Here is a 6,000-nt window from a genome sequence, read left to right on the forward strand (position 1 = left end):
GGACGAATTTCGCCCAAAAAGGTGTAAGTAAAAGAAATAGTGTTTTTTGTAGATCTTGATCTCCTGAATACGATAAAGCTAATAAAAAGTTCGTGGTGCTTGGGGAACACCACGAAAATTGAGCATAAACGTGGTGTATTTACAGAAATTCAGATGATATCCCATGTGCGAATTTCATAAAGGCTCAGTGCTGGCTTGGTACTGGTGCCAGAGTTACCAGTACTGGCTGACGATTCTGTGCCAGTACAAGCTAAGATCGGGGTCATTCGGGCAATGTCGGAATGATAACACGGGTCCCAGTCTTGGCGCCAACTTTGGCCCGACACAGAGTACTAATACGGGGACAACACTGATTGCCAGTATTGGGCCAACTCTTGGCGCCAACTTTGGCCCGACACAGAGTACTAGTACGGGGATAACACTGATTGCCATATCATACTCGCGGCGTGTTGCTTTCGTGCCGCGGTCGTTACTTCCGGCGCCGCTCGAGCAAAAAGCTTTCTAAATCCCCTCGCGGCGTGTTGCTTTCGCGCGGTTGTTACCTCCGGCGCCGCTCGAGCGAGAATTTCTCCAAGTCCAATTCGGTCTTTCGATACTCGTGGCAATGCTGTGTTCGTATAAGTTACACGACGGTGGCGATTGACTACGAGCGCGAGCGAACGGGAAACGATGCTCCCCGCATCGACTTCGTCGTATGTGCCCCTTTCGTGTACGTATTCCATGGAATGCGTTGTGCACAAACGTTTTACACATTTGTACGGACCAAGCGAAACGCGTTTGCACGTCCGTACGTATCGCTCGTGTCACTCGGCTCGCCGAGCGCACCGCACCTCTTATAGTACCCAACCGGCCGGCCGAGCGATCGGCGACGCACGGTCTTACGCACGGTCGCTTACGGGCGCTGGAGGCGAAATATCGAGACCATCGGGACTTGACCGCTGAGAGCGACGACGACGGCATGAACGCGGTCGTTACCTCCGGCGTGGGCTCTAGCGAAAACTCCCATCGCGGCGTGTTGCTTTCGCGCGGTTGTTACCTCCGGCGCCACCCGAGCGAAAATTTTCTAAGTCGACCCAATACATGCCCAGTACTGAGCCGACTCTCGGCCGTAGATCAATATTATTTCTGGCCTTATACACGGTCAGTACTGAGACGAGACTCGGCTCAGAACAGAATATGGTTGCATGGGGGTACTGGCACAGTACTGATCTAGCGGTTTATCCGTACTGGGGCAGCACCACCCATCAAGTCTTGGCAGCCAATATTGTGCCACTTCTGGGCCATGCGGACAACTCTGACAGAAGTCCGACATTCGCACATGGGATATGCTATATCATAAAATGTACTGGTGAAAGATTTGTTGGGGAGAGAAAAGGGGGAAGAAAGAGTGTTGTGTGTGTGTGTGTGTGCGTGCGCGCGCGCGGGTGCGGGTGTGCGCGGGTGCGTGTGTGTGTATGTGCGCGGGTGCGTGCGTGTGTGTGTGTGCGTGTGTGCGTGCGCGGGTGCGGGTGCGTGTACGTGTGTGTGTGTGTATGTGCGCGGGTGCGAGTGCGGGTGTGCGCGTGTGTGCGCGGGTGCGGGTGTATGTGTGCGCGTGTGTGTGCGCGGGTGCGCGTGTGTGTGTGTGTGTGCGTGCGCGGGTGCGGGTGCGGGTGCGGGTGCGGGTGCGGGTGCGGGTGCGGGTGCGGGTGCGGGTGCGGGTGCGGGTGCGGGTGCGGGTGCGGGTGCGGGTGCGGGTGAGGGTGCGTGTGCGCGTGTGTGTGCGCGGGTGCGCGTGTGTGCACACACGCGCACACACACCCGCACACCCGCACACACCCGAACCCGCACACGCACCCGCACTCGCGCACGCACACATGCACACACACACGCACACAAAACACTCTTTCTTCCCCCTTTTCCCTCTCCCCAACAAATCTTTCACCAGTACATTTTATGATATAGCATATATCTCATCCGAATTTCTGTAAATACACCACGTTTATGCTCAATTTTCGTGGTGTTCCCCAAGCACCACGAACTTTTTATTAGCTTTATCGTATTCAGGAGATCAAGATCTACAAAAAACACGATTTCTTTTACTTACACCTTTTTGGGCGAAATTCGTCCCTTTTTTAACATCCTCCTTTTTTGCACTTTATTTAACTTACCAAAATATATTTAAATCAGTTCTGCGACCGCATTTTGATGTTATACTTTTTCTCTTTCTTTGATGTTATACTTTTGCTCTTTCTTTAAATGTTTATTTCAATTTTCACAGATTTTCCGCTATTTTTCTCGATTATCTAAAAATCTAGACGTGATGGAGCAAAACGGTTTACGAATTCGGATTCAGTGACCCAAAATCTATAAGAAACACCTACTCTGATCCCAGTTGCTTTTCAAAAAAATTTTTTTGTGGTCCTGTGTAATCTTTGATTGTTTGCCAATTGTAGTCCCCCCATGCAACCATATTCTGTTCTGAGCCGAGTCTCGTCTCAGTACTGACCGTGTATAAGGCCAGAAATAATATTGATCTACGGCCGAGAGTCGGCTCAGTACTGGGCATGTATTGGGTCGACTTAGAAAATTTTCGCTCGGGTGGCGCCGGAGGTAACAACCGCGCGAAAGCAACACGCCGCGATGGGAGTTTTCGCTAGAGCCCACGCCGGAGGTAACGACCGCGTTCATGCCGTCGTCGTCGCTCTCAGCGGTCAAGTCCCGATGGTCTCGATATTTCGCCTCCAGCGCCCGTAAGCGACCGTGCGTAAGACCGTGCGTCGCCGATCGCTCGGCCGGCCGGTTGGGTACTATAAGAGGTGCGGTGCGCTCGGCGAGCCGAGTGACACGAGCGATACGTACGGACGTGCAAACGCGTTTCGCTTGGTCCGTACAAATGTGTAAAACGTTTGTGCACAACGCATTCCATGGAATACGTACACGAAAGGGGCACATACGACGAAGTCGATGCGGGGAGCATCGTTTCCCGTTCGCTCGCGCTCGTAGTCAATCGCCACCGTCGTGTAACTTATACGAACACAGCATTGCCACGAGTATCGAAAGACCGAATTGGACTTGGAGAAATTCTCGCTCGAGCGGCGCCGGAGGTAACAACCGCGCGAAAGCAACACGCCGCGAGGGGATTTAGAAAGCTTTTTGCTCGAGCGGCGCCGGAAGTAACGACCGCGGCACGAAAGCAACACGCCGCGAGTATGATATGGCAATCAGTGTTATCCCCGTACTAGTACTCTGTGTCGGGCCAAAGTTGGCGCCAAGAGTTGGCCCAATACTGGCAATCAGTGTTGTCCCCGTATTAGTACTCTGTGTCGGGCCAAAGTTGGCGCCAAGACTGGGACCCGTGTTATCATTCCGACATTGCCCGAATGACCCCGATCTTAGCTTGTACTGGCACAGAATCGTCAGCCAGTACTGGTAACTCTGGCACCAGTACCAAGCCAGCACTGAGCCTTTATGAAATTCGCACATGGGATATCATCTGAATTTCTGTAAATACACCACGTTTATGCTCAATTTTCGTGGTGTTCCCCAAGCACCACGAACTTTTTATTAGCTTTATCGTATTCAGGAGATCAAGATCTACAAAAAACACTATTTCTTTTACTTACACCTTTTTGGGCGAAATTCGTCCCTTTTTTAACATCCTCCTTTTTTGCACTTTATTTAACTTACCAAAATATATTTAAATCAGTTCTGCGACCGCATTTTGATGTTATACTTTTGCTCTTTCTTTAAATGTTTATTTCAATTTTCACAGATTTTCCGCTATTTTTCTCGATTATCTAAAAATCTAGACGTGATGGAGCAAAACGGTTTACGAATTCGGATTCAGTGACCCAAAATCTATAAGAAACACCTACTCTGATCCCAGTTGCTTTTCAAAAAAAATTTTTTGTGGTCCTGTGTTATTAACGTCTTGACGATGAATCGAACCAAAACCAATGGTCGAATCGTCACGATGATTGTTTGCCAATTGTAGTCGATGAAATAAACGTTTAATGTTTATTATATCGTTGGCGAATTACGAATGTACTTTCGGTTTAGATTATTTATAATTAAATTAGTAATATTTCGCTCACAAAGCACCTCTTATGAGGAAGCTTGTATTTTATTTGATGCATAATTATTAGTATTTATTAGTTTGGCTTCCTCATAGAGGAAGCTTTATGAGCGAAATAAAATAGGAGCAATGGTAGGAGAAAACTAAAAAAACATTTTTTTGGTCTTTTTCACTCCTATTTTATATATAATTCTTTAAGATTTGGTTAATTAAGACCTAGCTTTATACACGATCAAAGGTCCATATACAAGGTTTACAAAAACAAAGCTTCCTCTATGAAGAAGCAAAAAGTGATTGAGGGTGGCTACTTTGACGAAAAAAAAATCTAATACTCTTTTCATCTTATAAATAATATTTTTTGTCGCGCACGCACGAATTCTTATGCATTTTGTGTTATTTTTTACTTCATTAAACCATGAATTAAATAATAAAAATATTTTAAATTATAATGCAAAAGTTTTATTTCATATGGCAGACATTTTCAATTGCAATTGCAGAATTTAGAGATATAATAAATAAGGTTTTCAATCTCTAAAAGCTCTCATTAAACTCAGATAAAACGGAAACAATTTACTGTGTTAGGAGAAAGAAATCCTTGAAATTAAGGATGTATAGGTCGTATGTACAGTCCTTGCTAAAAGTTAAACTTTCAATAAAAGAAGACTTTGCATGTATGTCAAACAACTCAAAATTTTTTATATGTTAGAAGGGATTACCGTTAACAGTTTGAGTATGATTTTTTGTTATTTAAATAATTAGTATTGTTTAAACAATTAAAAAAATTGTTTTGTTGCAAAAAATTTTGAAACTTAAAATACAATATCAATGATGTGTTTTACACATAAAAAAAATTTAAGAGATATCATAATGGTTTATTTATATTTTATTTATATTTACAGCAAAAATGTCGATTCTCTATAAGGGATAATGTTAATTTTAACAACTTTAAACTTAAATAACTCTTAAATAACTTCAAAATTTTACAGAGTATTTTTAATTTAATTTACAGCACTTTCTGAATAATTTGAAATACCTCCAATACATCCTTAATTACAATAACTTTTAAACTAGTAAGATAATTGTACTGAAATTTTACACAGATACTTAGACGTAATAATAGAACAATCTATGAAATTTTTAGATTTTTGGTAATGCTTTGAGATGTCACCCATACATCCTTAACCGTGAATGGCATCAAATGTCCTGATCACATTCAGTAAAATATTTAGTACCAATATTTTTTATATAAAGATGTCGGATGGAGTAAAGCAATAAAAGGATACGCGAATTTATACTCTCATACAAAATTCTATTTCTCTTATTCATCGGAAATAGTGTACCTAACACGAAATATAAAATATTATTCTACAAAACATACATTATCACTATACTCGTATACGAATTTAGATGGCAGAATTGCACCTGCTAAAAGCACAAATAATCCAGATAAAATACTGAAATGTACTATTAATATTAGAATTAAACGAAGCCAATGTAGAACTTACACTTGCATTAAAAATCTTTCCAACAATAAACACAATCACGAACAATCACAGTCGGTAATGATAAGCGCTGTGATCGCTTGAAGATGAAATGCAAATTTATTTCAGAAGAAATAAATGGACATAGTTCTCCATTTAGGTGCTATTTACTACTTGTATTTGAGATGTAAAAAATTGTAATACAAAACTTATTAAAAACATAGGAATTTTCTGTCATTGAAGATAGGACCGAAAATTTCGAGTGCCTTGCATTTTGCTACGATTCCGTAACTTTTAAAAAAGCAATCTGCTATTTTCTGACCTAGTTTTCCTCGGACACTTTGCTTTACAGATTGAACCTACAACGGAGTTTATAAAAATTGTTTTGTTTCCGTTATCATTATAAATTTTTACGCGCAAATTAGAATTTTATCTTTATGTTACCATTTTGTAATTAGATTT

Source organism: Temnothorax nylanderi, unplaced genomic scaffold (assembly GCF_030848795.1).
Source record: "Temnothorax nylanderi isolate EJ_2023f unplaced genomic scaffold, tnyl_v1.0 TNYL_tig1188_pilon, whole genome shotgun sequence".
NCBI lineage: Eukaryota > Metazoa > Arthropoda > Insecta > Hymenoptera > Formicidae > Temnothorax > Temnothorax nylanderi.